Below are 14,917 nucleotides of genomic sequence, written 5' to 3' on the forward strand. Positions count from 1 at the left end.
ACCCAGCTGAACTCCATGCTGCAGTCATTACAAAACTGCATAGACCCTTTCCACCCCATCTCCAGCTGCCATGAGTTTCCTGCCTTTCTATAACAAGTTGCTCATGAATGGCTGATCCCTTGTGACTTTTTGGTCAGCTCTTGCTCTTCCTGTAAGAAGGGTCTCTTCTACAGAGGCATGTTATTGCCACTGGAGTGCCTCTGCTACCTGGAGCCTCCCAGGCTGCTGCTGCAGGTTTTGGTGGTAGGGAAGAGGTGTGCATATGCTGCTCCCATCAGGGCACAGCCCAAACAGAAGGGCTCGAGGAGCAGAGCAAAAGGTTGTTTCTTGGATGTGGTTAGCTGTCTGATTGCTCTCTTGTAAGAGTGGCCCTCAGGGATAGCCGTGACATATGACAGTGGATCAAACATTGCAAGTGGTCCCTAAGCAGGGAGTTCTTTAGGATCTAGTACGACTTTTGTGTTGTAGGTAACATAGCAGCAGCAGCAGAAACACTAATGAGATATCTTATGAGCCCTGAAAAAACAGGCAAGAGGTGAAACAAAAGACCCCCTTTCGGACCTGGGTTGCCTCTCTCCATGTTGGCAGCACTACTCAGAGACCACTCACTGATGGGAGGACTGGGATCAGCTCAGAAATTTCCCGAGCCATGTCTTGCTGAGCTGCCAAGCCATGAGAAATGCCAATGTATTGTGCTGTAGCAGTGGCACAGTGAAGAGAAGGAAACAGGTTCACAGATTTCACATTCCCTAGACCTGGTGAGGAAAAGTACCTCTGCTTTCTGCAAGTTTTGATGGAAAGCGGAAAAAACTAAAACATCCCCTGCTAGTCCAACCATGGAGAAGATTACACCACAGCCCAGTTACAGTGCACGCCAGAAATGCAGGACTTATCTGTCTGGCGAGATGCTTTTCCAAGTGAGGAATGCGCAATTTCCCCTATTTACAGCAAGGCTCTGCAATCCCTCCCTGCTCTACCAGCTGCAAGATGCACAGCCAGCACAAGAAAGCCATTTCAGGACTATCCCTTTCACAGAAAAGATGCTGCAAGTAAATCATACACTCATGAGCAACCCCAGCCGGCAGGACACCACGGTATGATTAACCCACCCATTTCATAGGCTGTTAAACTGAGAGACGAAGCCTTGACCTGGCCTGCCATGCAGCCCCACAGACAACAAATGACCCAGGTGGAGCAGCGGCTCTCCCTACCCTCTCAAAAGGCACACGGATGGGTAGGAATAAAGAAATCTCATCTGCTTTCTTGCTGCTCTGCAAGATATCTGCAAGCCTGCAAGATATCTGCAGGCTTGTGATGTGCTCTTGGCACTCGTGCCAGCCCGCCACGTACACCATTGATCATGGACTAGGCTTCATGGGATGCCTCCTGCTTGTTTGTTTGCTAATGATTATTATTCAAAAAAAAAAAAAAAATGAAGAGATAGGGGGGAAGAAGGACAAGGGAGCCCGGAGTGAAGGCTGCCTCTGTGCTCAGTCTCTATGGAAATAATCCACAATGCTAATACGTCCTAAAATGGTAATAAAGCCTGTGTTCTCTTATGTAATCCCATAGTAAGAAAGAGCTCCGTCGGCTTGCCTGACAAATGATATCTCTGTAACCTTGGAGGGGATTATTACTAAAAAACAGGGTGGAAAAACAAAGCGACACACACACACACACGCTCCCACACACAAATCTGACGGATGCAGCAAAAGGACAAACAGCTCCAGGAGGGCTCCCAGGCACTGGCCCCGTGCTGTTATGTCTCTGCCACCTACCAGGGAGAGACCTTCTGGCAAAGCAGCAGCCCTGTCCCGGCTCCTCCTCTGCTCACATTCCCCTCTGCACCAGGAGCAGGGAGGAGGCAGGTTTTTCCTTCTTCCCTCCCTCCCTCCCCCAAAATGAGCATTCAAAGCCCCAGCAGGCAGCTGGCCAAATCCAGTTTGCCTACATCACTGATGCACGTGGATCCACATCTGTCCTGCCCAGTGGTGATGGAGCCAGGGTTACGTGCATCTCCGGGGAGGATTCATGCCCCCAAATGCATCAAGTTGTGTGGCAGCAAGGCAGGGATCACACTTTTTCTGGGCTGAACGGCATGCTAAGGTTGCACAGTTTGTCTCAGAGGTGTAAGGAGACAGGCTGAGGGAGTGTGTGTGGGGGTGGGATGCTGGGGTACACCCATTTTGGAGCTGTCTGGCTATGTTTGGTTGGAGAGCCATAAACCAAAGGCAGGCAGCCCTTTGCTCTTGTGCCTGAGGTGCCGTACAGAAATAAGGCACCGCCAGATGAAAGCCACGCTTCACAAGGTAAACCTCAGCATGTATCCATGCAGGTAGTCCATTCACCACCTCCCTTTAGCTCCCTTCCCCCCCGAGACTGTGCTCCTCAGTGGGAATGGAGAGGGATCCACCAGGTCACCCTGGAAATCCATTTGAGGCATCACTCTAACAAAAATTGCTTGAATGAATGTTCCCATCCTCCTATAGATGGGCCAGCCCTGAGCACCCTCCTCCAGGATGTGGCAACTGGATGGCGAGGGGGCTGACCCAGGAGGCAACTCGTGATAATGTCAGTGCCGAGCTCTTATCTCGGTGCCAGCAAAGCATGGTGACTGCTCCAGCATCTCTTTCCCACAGATGAAAGCATGGGAACGTTTAACTGAGCATCAGAAAACTTTCTTGGGAATGAGAGATGACATCAGGCGGGTTTCTATGCCTGATTGAACATTCACCCTTTCATGATGGGCTGCGCTCAAGAGGCTTTTAATGTTTTCTCAGACAGCAGGAGATGAATGAACAGGGAATGTCAAGTCAGAGAATATTCCTGAAGGCAGGAGAATGCCAAGTCTGAAGAAAAATTAGCCCGAACACTTAAGAAGATGTTATCATGACACTTAGAAGAAACGCTGAAGGGGGAACAGCCTCTACCAGTCAGGGCACACAGACAGCTGTAGTCTGTGCTGAACTCATGCAATGCGACTGCCTGGAAAATGAAGGGTTACAGTCATTATTCACACCAGTCACATTTTTTTTAATTAATAACCTTGTAATTGGTATTGACTTAAACCAACTGATGACAGTCTTATGATAAGCCATTTCCAGCCAAGCTTTCTACCCAATTGCCCTCAGGTCAGGAAAACACTGAACTCCATTATCGGGCACCAGCTTTCTGCCCCACACCAGTCCTTTTGTGAGCCGTGGAGAGAGGTCGCCCTACCGAGGGATGCAGCAGCCACCCACCTTCACGGCTGCCTGCTGCCACCAGGGCTGTGCTGGGGGTTGGCATCAGGGAGAGCCTCAATTTCTGATGTGGTGATTTCCCTCTGGGGAGATATGACCAAAAAGGGGAGCCTGCTGCCAGGACCACCAGAGCCCTTGTGCTCCTCCCCATGAGACCGTGGTGAAGGAAGCAGAGGTTAATTCACCCGCAGGCTGCAGAACAAGTAGATCTCGTTCCTCTCTTCAGACACAGGCTCAAGCAAGGGAGTTCTCTCCCTCCCCTCCAGATCTGCAAGCCGTGGTAATTCTGGACATCTCTGACATAACTGCAGCACGCAACTTGAGCATGCCTCTCTGATGCACGGGGGAAGGAAAAAAGGCAGCGCTGACAAAGGGCAGTGCTGCCTCTGCTGCGGCTCACGCCACGACCTCCCCTAAGAGAGGTCGCAGCTGAAAAGAAGGACCTGGGGCAACATTTCCGGCCTGAAACATGGCAAATTTCAGGAGGGGTTTACCTCCAGAAAGAAAAACACAGCCTGGGTACAGAAGCCATCTGGCTGCCCATGCGTAAGGCTCTCCCCAGCAGTGCACGAGTACACCAAAGGGATGGAGAGGTGAAACTATGGGGCCTGGGGTCGGGACATCCCCCCTCCCATCAGTGTCCTGACCCACCAAAAAGCCCCCCAAAGCCTCTACGTGGAGCCCAGGGGGCTTCAGGGCCGGCAGCCTCCAGTACCAGCGTGCAGCATTAGAGGGCAGTGCGCTGCCTTGCAAGCCAGCAGCCTGCGCCCCCCCGGGGCATCCCCTGCCCAAGCTCCCCCTGGGGCCGCTGCGGTGAGCCCTGACCCCCCCTTTCCCTCGCAGGACGGCAGCCGGGAAATTCTGCAGGGGCTGCGTTTTAATTAGAAAATGCCCGGTTTTAATTAAATAAATGCAAAGCTGAGTGATGCAATCAGGAGAATTGCCCGCGCTCTTTTCTTTTGCAATTCAATTTATTTTATGCTGTCCCCACGCTTTTGGTTTTCATATGCCAAAGAGTTTTGCATTGATCACTCAGAGCTGCAATGCAGAATTTGCCAGGGACAGGGCTGGAAGTGCTGGCTGGTGACTAAAGGGCAGCTGGAACTTCTCACAGCTGGGGACGCATTGGAGGCAGCCTGTGTCTGCAGCAGAGGAACTGATTTTTCAGATTTTTGAGCATAGAAGTTGCCCCTGACCTTACGCAGAGTTCAGCAACACTCCTGAAAATCAGGTGCAAAAGGAAAGGAGCAGAAAATACACTGTTCCATCTCTAACTAGGGTGAGCGAGTGAGGAACCATGCACACGTGTAAAAGCAAGTGCACACAAACCGACAGGGCAACTTCATTCTGCAGCCCTGCAAACACTTCCTTGATTTCCTGAGCATGCATATGTTAATTTTAAGGTTCCAGAAACCAAAATTACAAAACAAAAACAAGATTTTTGCTTTCAAAAGCCAGTTCTGGTTGCTAAGTGACTATAATATATTTCTCTATCACATCATTTTAAAAACCCACGCACTAAGAGCAAGGAAATTGCTAGGTTAGGACATCAGGAATGTGCCCCAGCAAAATGATGAATTTTGCATATGTATTTGCACTACAGTAGCACTCAAAGACCCCAGGGAGCCATTGTCTTTGGTAATGTTAAGAGTAAAAGACAGTTCAGTGGAGGTCTTAAACACTCTGAAATGGGGCACAAGTTGGTGTAAGAAGATGTAGCACAGACCTGGAAAAAAATAAAAAATAACAGAAGGCAAGGAAGCAGCTCTAACAAAACTGAAAAGAAAACCCACCATTAACAGAAGAAACTGTAAAGGAAGATATCTATGGCCAGAGCAGGTGATTGAAGTGTGATAAACTATGTTTGGATGGAGAAATTGTGTGTGTGCAGGGTGAACAGAATGAAAGGTAAAAGCATGAATTAGGGGCTGCAGCAAGAAAGTTTTAAAACTAAGGACAGAAAACTGAGAGAACAGGGGGACTCCAGATGAGCATCCTGCAGGAAAAGAGCTCACAGTGAGGGTACAGAGGTATAGTCATAGGTGCAAATCTGAAGGAAAATAATCTGCAACTTGGATAGACTGCAGAAAAGATAGAGCGAGAGCTGAACCTATTGGTTAAAGCAGCACGATCAGCAATAGCTGCAAGACAGCAGACACCAGCTCTCGATATTGTAGCAATATATGCAAAAATGCTCCAACTGAGAGGATATGAATCCTCTCTGCTTTATCAAGCATCACATAATGAAAAGTATGAAATTACTTTACTTGCCTTCCCTAATAACTCTGAAATTCTTTAAAAGGACTACGGATTTTATATCCGAAATACTATTTTACCCAAATGCTTGTCCATAAGACTTATCATCAGTGAATAAATTCATTAGCTGACTACGATTGTGAATAGTCTTTCTGCTTGCTGAGTCTCAGGAATGCTGGCATCACTGTCTGGCATAAAGTCTGCATACAGCTATAACAAACCCCGTTGTTTTGTAAATACCCTTTTATTCACGAAATGGTGCTATGTTTTCCTGTTTCCCCTACATCCCTCGCAAACAGGAATTTCACATGCCGTGCCAAGCGGGGAACAAAGACAAGCAGGCACAGATATTGTGCCATGGACTGCAGAGTATCCACACACAGGATATACGCCTGGGAAAAAGGCTTGGGCTGGGCCATCAGGACTCTCTAGCTATCTACAGATGTGATGCCTAGGGTCTTCTCCAAGCCAGAGGACCACAGCAGTGCTTGGACCCAGGACTCTGAACCCAGCACAATTACCCACTAAATATCCACAACATTGTCTTTTCACAGATAATGCAGAAGGCAAAATGACAAAACTTGATTGATAATTCAAATTAGAGAGGTGGACTTGCTTTTATGCCAAAAAGAGATTATTACTGTCTATATATACAACACTTCCATCACTCATTGTGAGTACATTCTGAGTTTGTGTGGGTGTGCATCAGTAGCTTGTCACCCACACAGCTCCTGAATGTGCTGGTCAGAAAATTTAACAGAGAGTAGATACCTCCAAGGTTTAGGTTTCTGTAAGTTTTGTGACATTGAGGGGATGAGTAAATCTGTGTTGTGACAAGCTGCAGTAGCAGCTCACCGGAGAGCTGCCCTGTTTCTCCTGCCAGTCAATCATCTCACATAGATCCCAACATCTTGCCAGACACCTTCTCACCTGGTCAAAGCAAATTAGAAGCAGAGGCGAAAACGAATGCTATTTCCAAAGGTCACATGAGACATAGGCTGGGTGGTACGGGCTAAGGGGACACAGAAGGTTTGGCAGGGCATGGGGCACCTGGACATTGTTGGGACTCTGCGAATGCTGTGGTAGTCAATCCTGGGGATGTCAGAGGAAGACAGAAGCACTGCAGGTGTGCTGGCAGTGTAGGACAGAAACACACAGGCAGCCAAGTTTCCAAATGATCTTTTCTTTGTCTGTTAGTGAGTGAAAGTACCATTTTCTTTAAGATCTATAAAAGAGGGGGATGCCATCATCATACACGAGCTCTTTTCAGGCATACCTGCACAACTCACACTCAAGTTAGCTACACAAATAGGTGTAGCAGTGCCTTCATTCACCCAACAAGCACAGAGAAATCAGGGCAAACCCAAGCTGACAGCACGTGCTCTTCCCATCCCTGCTTCTTGCCCTGTCTGTGGGGTCATGAAGTCTCTTGTCTCTGTTTCCAAAATGAGCTTCTGTACACCAGGGGCTCATAAAGTGTGCTAAACAGCACTTTGCATATGAATGATGCCTGGTCATTATCTGTAGAGATATTCAGAACAACCAAATGTCTACAAGTAACCTCGGTAATGTGCATTACAGTCTAGCAGATAAGCCAAGCCATCTGTGACTGAGGCTTTGGTCATCCCAAACTTCCCATATCCTCAGACAAGCCACTTCTCCATGGCTATCCATGCAAAAAAACAGATCTGTAACCACTTCCTCGCAGCCAAGGAGGCACAGCAGTGGGGAATTCAGAAGGAGGAGTAATTTAAGGTTAATAGATGAACCTCTCTGTGCTCTTTCAATGCCACTACTTCCGGTCTTGAAAGGCCACGTATTATCTCTGTAAAATAAAGACTCATGTAGCCCTGCAGGTCCCTTCACCATCCTTCCCTGCTCCCATCTTGCAGCTCCTACCCCCCCAGTACCACGCGGCTCCCTGTCAGCAATTTCTGAGTGTCTCTGGCATGCCGTGGGCTCAGAGCAGTAACCAAACACGTCTCCTCAGAATAGACATGCTCCCCCTGCTGCGCCCACCCCCTGCGTCTTCGGTAACCCTACCCCAACGGGGCAGGGGCTGGGGGTCAGTAAAACAGGAGAGGCTCAAGACTCCAGGGATTAACTCTAGCCACCAGGCACAACTGCTGCCCGAGTCCTTCTCCCCACCCCATCCCCAAATCTTCCTAACAGGTGGAAAAGGAGGGGGCAGCCACCAGCCCCACAAGAATCTCTGCAGGCATGCCTAAGGGCTGGATATAGCCAGGTACGGCCAGAGGACCCTCACAGAGGGGCGAAGACGACGAGCCAAATAAAGGCATGGAATTCAGCACCCAAGGGGAGATAAAAATACACAGCCCCATCCCCTGCCCCAAGCAGAAGGAAGGGCTGAGAAAGCTCGCTGTCCAATGCAGCCAACTTCACACTGCCCTTCCCAAAAGGTTCCAAAAGACACAGCGAGGAAGTACACAAACGTGCGATCAGGTCAAGATCTCCAGGAGCTCTTCAGCAGTGTTGGTGTTGCACTGGATGAACATGGCCAAGCCTGGTAGATGGAAAGGTTTCTCAGACAGACGCAGCTGGAAAAGGAGCCACTGTCCCCAAGCACCCTGCCTCAGACACTGGGCAAAGTCCCATGACCAAGCAGTGGGTGAGCAGGGAGGGAAGATGTAGAAGAAACACAGGAAAAAAGGGCAGCAACTCCTGGTTGTGCAAGGTTTGGAGTGGGAGGAGTTGGGAAGCTGGGGGGGAACACAGGGGAGGGATAGGTCTCAGACAAAACAAAAAAGAAGCAACTAGACAGAAAACAGACTCCATTTTTCTGCACTGCTGAACTGAGGCACTTAGTCTTTTATGAGGTCATTGATGTACTGAAAAAAGAAAGAAACCCACCCTCTGCCTGAGCAGACGAGGCTTTTCTAGTGCAGACCACAGGAGAACAAATTGCAGGGCTGCCTCCATACATCTCTGACAGCACGGCGCATCGCTGTGATGAGCAAGGCATGCAGCACAGGCAGGATGGTAGCACAGAAGGTAAGGCAGTGGGGCTACAGAGATGATGAGACTGGTGGAAGGAGCAGTCTGGTGGGCTGCAGCCCTCAGTCCAGGAGCCTTGGGGGAGCTCAAGGTCAGATCTTGGCTTTGGTGCTTCCCTAGGTATGCCCTCACACCACAGCCCTGATCAGCATCCAGGGTTTCATCTCCTCTGTGAGAGGCAGCGCTTACTTGCGTTTGCAGCTTTCTTGATCCAGCTGCTCTGCATTACTGTGGGATGGACCATTGATGCAGAAACCTGATGAGATCACGAAAAGCAAGCAAGCAAACAAAAACAACACAACAACAAAAAATGGAACCCAAAACAAACAAACAAATAAAAAGCTTTAAAGTTGTAAGGAGGTAACTCTAGATATAATGTTTGCAATTTACCAGGCTAAGCAGAGCAATGGAGTTGCTCCACAATTCAGTGGCCAGTGAAGGTCTAATATAATGGAAAGCTCTTTCATATGTGTAATAGAGTCATCAAGAAATACAGGGTAAGAGGAGAAGAAAAAAGTGCACAAATGTAGTGAAGAAAAAAAAAATAGCCTGCAGAAAGCTGGAGCAGCACAACCAAGGTGTCACCGGAGCAGTGACACATGAGACACGTAGAAAGAGACATGCATGGTTCTGTAGAATAAGGTATATATTTAGGTAGGGCTATTCAGGAAAAATAAATAATTAAATAAAAAGTCTTTGCTAATGTGGCAATAAATGCAATCAATAAAGATTGCTAGAGCAATCAAGCTGTCTAGAGAAACCGATACTTACAGATACTTGCAGGATTCATTAAATACCTGGAGAACAAGAAATTTTAGTGCCTGAATGGAGCTTGGGACTGCCTTGATTTGGAAAAGACTCCCTTCTCCCTGGAAAAGACAGTCTAAAAAAGATTCCCCTTTTCACAGACAGCTTTACTGGAAGCGGGATTATGCCTCTATTTCACCAGTTACTCTTCATAAGCATCATCTCTCCCTCTCCCCAGACAACTTTGAAGCTTCACTTTTCATGAAGCCCAGACACTGGTGGGATCCAGACACTGACATGGGCCAGCAGTCCTGTCACTTGTATGCAAGTTTTTAGCAAATTAAATGCAATGTGAATCACACGCTCAGGGCTGCGGTATCTGTATTAGCTGCTTTTACGTAAAATCCACTTTAATTCAGCTCCGTCCTGAGCTTCCCTCTCCCTGTAATGACTTTACAAGGTGTCTTTGAAGCAGAGGAGCTGCCAGGAAGCTGCAGCAGCTAAGCATGAGACAACATGGCTCTTCAACAGGCCATGTCCTGTAAAAAGGTGTGCAGAAGTGCAGGATTTCAGGCCAGGAAAAATTCAAAGCCCTCAAGCTATGTATCAGGAAGCTGAAAGATCACATCCTTCATCCTCAGCAGTTACAAAAAATGTGTAGAAGACTTGGCAGCAACCTCCAGCTAAGATGCTAACTGATGACCTGGAATGAGGACAAAGCCACCTGAGAAATCACGCAGAGACCGACCCCCAACGTGCAGCCATCCCTCAGCTGCTGTTGTCTTGGGAAAACCATCATTTGGGATGAACATGCTTCGCTCCCTGTACTGTGGGAAATCTCCACAGCAGGTACTGATTTATGCAAGATTTCACTGAAGCTTTCTGCAGGGAAATCCTGCTCGGCGCGAGCTGCACAGGTGCTGTCCTCAGGTGATTGCTGTGAAGGCTGCCCATTCGTCTGATTTCTGAGTTATGTAATCATGGGAGGGAAATAGGGCTGGTTGGTCGGTTTGTTTGTTTTTGCTTTAATAGAAGTCATGTAATCACTTTAGGTTTAAGCTCCGGTTCAAATCGGACTATTTTTACATTTCAGGCTTGATCTCTCTGGAAAGAGGATGAGTCCTTTTGCCCGGCTTACAAAGAGAGAGCTGTGATAAAGCAGTGACTGCTGGAGAACGGCGCAGGGAGCAGCCTGTTCCCCCTAATCCGGACCCTTGGAGCTCTCTCACAGGTTGCTCACCCCAGAGCTCCCAGCTGGAGATCCCTGGGAGCTGGTGGTGCAGCCTGAACCACGTGCCCTGGACGAACCTTTAATTTTATTTCCCAGTTCTCTGTTTAGCTCTCTTGCACCTGTACATCCCACTGTCATCTCCCCAGCAGTAATTAATTCTGTAGTTCATCCCAGGTTTAGAGCTCACCAGATTGTTCAGCATTTCTGTCCTTAAAACCTGGCAGCCCTTGCTTTCATGATACTTCCCTTGACATTAGCTGTCACAGCGTATGCTACCTACTATTTAAACACTGAGGTGCTAAGTTTCAGCCAAAGAGACCAACAAAAGATTGCACACTTTAACAAATAATACTTTCCCATACTCAGGTCCAGCTCTGCGTGCAGACCAAGTGCTAGCCATCTGGAATAAAGCAGATTTCCCAACCACATTATGCCTCTTCCTCACTACCACTCCATTTCTCCCCATTTGCAACAGAGACATCCATCTGCTGAAAACAGTTCGCACTTCAGAGGTGCTTAGGCCTTGGTGTGACCCACCACAGAAATGAGATCTGTGTGTAGACCTGCCTCAAAGTGCAGTGCTTACAAACTGATTTATTGCCCCAGGCCCCATCAGTAGCTGGTTTTGCTCCTTGACACATGATTTGGATTTCACTCAAGCACTTCTTCTCAGGCAGAAATGCCCATCATGTTGGCAGCAGGATTAAAATGGCATGTAAGCCAGCCAGGGTGAAAATGTCGCCATTAATTTTTCATCTTTCCTCAGGCAACTCTGCCTATAGATCTGCACAGGTAGTAAGGCAGCCGTGTCAACTAAAACTGTTAGCTCATCTTCCTCCTGTGTCCCCAGGGTGCTGCTGGCAAAGCAGTGGAAGGCAGCAGCCCTTTTTGAGTTCAGGGAGGTCCAGGCACTCACTGAAGCAGAGGACAGGTACCCATGGACTGAATGTGTGACTTAAGCCACCCTCCTTCCACAGCACCACCAGGAGCAGCCAGGCCAAGGGCAGCTGCCCTTCAGCAGGGCCCAGGGAGGTCAGACCTTGCCGGGGAATCATGCCTCCACAAATGGGCATCTCACCAGGAGCTACCGAGGCACTGAGACCGAAATCCTCTCTGTTCTGCCCCAAAGCTCTTAAATGACAGCAGCAAGGGTGATCCCACCTCCAAGTTCACGGAGCTTCTTTGCTCCAACCCATACTCAGTCTCTTTTTCTCTGATGTCTCGTTTCCCTTCAGCCCTCCCCAAACGGGGAGACACCAAAAGGGATGTCAGAATCAATCGTCTTTGTAACCACAAGGAACATGTGGCCCACCTTCTTTAACAGCCCTGATGCAGCCAGGCTTCCCAGTGGCTCTGCTCCCACTTTCCCCAAGCTTGGGCAGGCAAAAGCCTATAACAAAGCAAGGAGACCTTCATGAGAAAAAATAAAATGCTGGTCCCCAGGTCCGGATAAAAGCTCAGCCCCTTCCATAGGCAAGCCATACTGTCAGATCCCCAGGCTTTCAAAGCTGAGGGCTAGACCACTGGTAGACATTATGGACATTAGAGATGCTGTGGTCTTTTTTTTTTTTTTTTTTTTTTATGAGATTAAAAGTGATAAACCCAGTGTCATGGCTAAATTCCAGCACAGGTGATTACATATTCCCTATCTTAATCCCCCCACCTCCACAGGTCTGACTGAGTGGAGTGATATCAAGCCAATACTTGCTCAATATCTTGCATTCATTTTACAAAGGAGTTAAATCAGCAGTCTTGGGGAAGATTCTGTTCAGAGGTATTTGAAGCCAAAGAGACTTTCACATGTGCACATAAGTCCAAAAAAAAAAATGATTTAACTCTCTACCAGGCAGATCGATGCCTTCTTAAAAAGCCAGTGAAGAATTTAGAGACCTGTGTGGATTTGATTGCATGCCTGATCATACATCCTATTGCTGTACATCCAGCTTCAACATATTGCTAACGACTCAGCCTTTCAATGCATGCTGCACGTAAGGGTCCATTACCACATAAGTACTGGACTTGACCAGATGGCAGGAAGATTTTTGTATTTTCTCATCATACAGTTACTGACGGCTCTGCACCATCATCATAATAGCTTTGTCCTCAAGCTGTATAGCTATAATTGTATTTTATTTTTGTATTTGTTTGTAACTTAGTGCTACGCACAACACTCAAACTGGCTGCATATAGGACCCTTCTCCCCACACTGGCGGGCTATAATTTCTATTGCGAAAACATGTTTATCTTTTTTGATACTTGTTTACCCTTTTTATTCTATTTTCTTTGACATACATTTTTAATTAGATGCACTCTGCTTTCATTGCCTGCAAACACATTCATTTAGAAAGCGCAGTGTTAACTATTGCTGCAAATCTCTGTTGTGTGCTTAAAAGGTCAAGTTTATTTCTTGCAATAACCTTCATCTGGCCAGGTTATCAGCCATACATCACAGACAAGATGGTCCCTAGGGAGACCACTTGTATTCAAATTGTATTCAGATATCTGTCTTTTGCTGATGAGGATTTATAAACATGAGGGGTAACAGTATCACACCATCATAATTAAAATTATTTTTTACTTTTAGATAGAATATGCCTTTTACAAGGGATGATCTTCCTTCTGGACCCATAGTACACATGGAATCTCTGGAAATTTTGTTCAACATGTTGCTGTTATCTACCAGCTGGCACACGCTGCCAAGCCCCTGAGCCTCCCAGCCTCCTAGGGGTAGCAGGTTGGAGGTGCTCTCTCTATCTCTACATTTCTCTGGCATTTCTCAGAAAAAAAAAAAAAAAAAAAAAAAAAAAAAAAAAAAAAAACTGGAAGCACTGGAGCCACCTCCTTCAGTGCTCCATGGGAGACACTCACCTCCCCTTTGTTTTCCCCAGGCTGGTGCCCAGGAAGAGGTGCAGGAGAGAAAGCAACAGTGCTGAAAGATGAATGTTGTTAGAAACAGGATTTGAGCTGGGAACAGGAACCAAAACAGACTGAAATGACGCTTTGCTGACATCCTGACTTTGCCCACACCTTCCCACTGTTTCCTTCAGCCTCTGTAGCAACTGTACAGCTACCTAGAGCCAGTTCAGGGGTGCAATTGTAAATGCCAGGACAGGGGAGGTAGTGGGAAGCCACAGAGGGCTTCTCAAAAAGCTGTCTCAGAACAGCTTACACCACCAACAGCCCCACATCTTGAGCAGTTCTGACTCTAAACCTCACACATTTATTACCTCCTCAGGTGTACAACAGTTGGACACCTGCCTCAAGCCAAGTAACTGAACCACTTCCAAGGTAAGCCAGGCTCTCCTCAACACTGCTTCAGCACCGTAATTAATTCACCAGCCTTTCTCTTTCCCCTCCTGGTGCCAGGTCAGCAAATCCACTGTTATGCCAGTTACTAAAACTGTATCTTGTTCTCCCTGGCAGTTCGTCAATTTTATTGGCGTGAATATGTCTTCCCCAGACAGCCCTTTGAAGTAAACGTAGGGTAGAACAAAGAGCTGAAAGCATGCAGGAGGGACAGAGCAGAAAGCCTGCATGATGCATAGGGCAGGAACCTGGCAGGGAGACACAGAGCCTGTGCACCAGGTGGAGAAGAAAGCATGCACAGGCAGAACAGAGATACCAACATCACCCGTACTGAGCCATGGGATTGCTCCTCTGGGATCAGGGGTGGGCAACATTGCCATTGCTTGACCCAGGCAAGCACACAACCCATGGCTGGTTTTCAGTTGGTCTCCATGATGTCTCTCAAAGCAGTTCCTTTTTGCAGCTAGACACTTCTGTTTTCTGGGATGACAAGGGAAGCCTACTGTGAAACACTGTGAAATAAGATGCATCCAGGCTGCCTGTGAGATATCAGGTACGAGAAGCACTCCTGCACAATGGAAAACAAGTTGCTAAAATAAAGATATCAGCTCTCCAGCTGTGTAACCAGGGGTCCTCACTGTGAAGGCGCATGTATACCAGCCTTCTCTGCTTTCAAAACTCTCCTCAGATTTCATTGCCATCTCAAAGCTGATTATATTTACCCTCCAGGTACTGTCTGCATTGTATTTTAATAATCTGCCCACCTGTTATTATTTTCTCTCCCAAATCTGTCAGTCTTCAGCAGTGCTGTAATTTAACTCTAGCTGAAGGCTGCTTGGGTTTGGATGACAATGTTTTCTCTATTAGTACATGCCAAAGACAAAGCTGAAGCTCATCAAATGATAAACGATCATAGCTGCCTTTCACTCTCTGAGATTTATTTAGATCACAATGCAGGGGGAAAAAAAATGCATTTGGTGGTCACAGCCCCATTGTAAATGAAAGTCAATTCCCAGTCACAACACAAACAGAGGGTCAGGGTGTCCTGTTAGCAAGGACCAAGAGGCTGGGGCAGATGTGCGCATGCTAGGATGGGCAGGACGCAGCACTGTGTGGTCAA

At 47.6% G+C, this 14,917-nt stretch overlaps 1 protein-coding gene across 2 annotated transcripts in view; it reads right to left on the reverse strand.

The window, feature by feature from the left end:
- Positions 1-14,917, reverse strand: part of IGSF11 (immunoglobulin superfamily member 11) — a 96,788-nt gene that overhangs the window by 39,409 nt on the left and 42,462 nt on the right. The window lies entirely within an intron of this gene.

Source organism: Cygnus olor, chromosome 1 (genome assembly GCF_009769625.2).
Source record: "Cygnus olor isolate bCygOlo1 chromosome 1, bCygOlo1.pri.v2, whole genome shotgun sequence".
Classification (NCBI taxonomy): Eukaryota; Metazoa; Chordata; class Aves; order Anseriformes; family Anatidae; genus Cygnus; species Cygnus olor.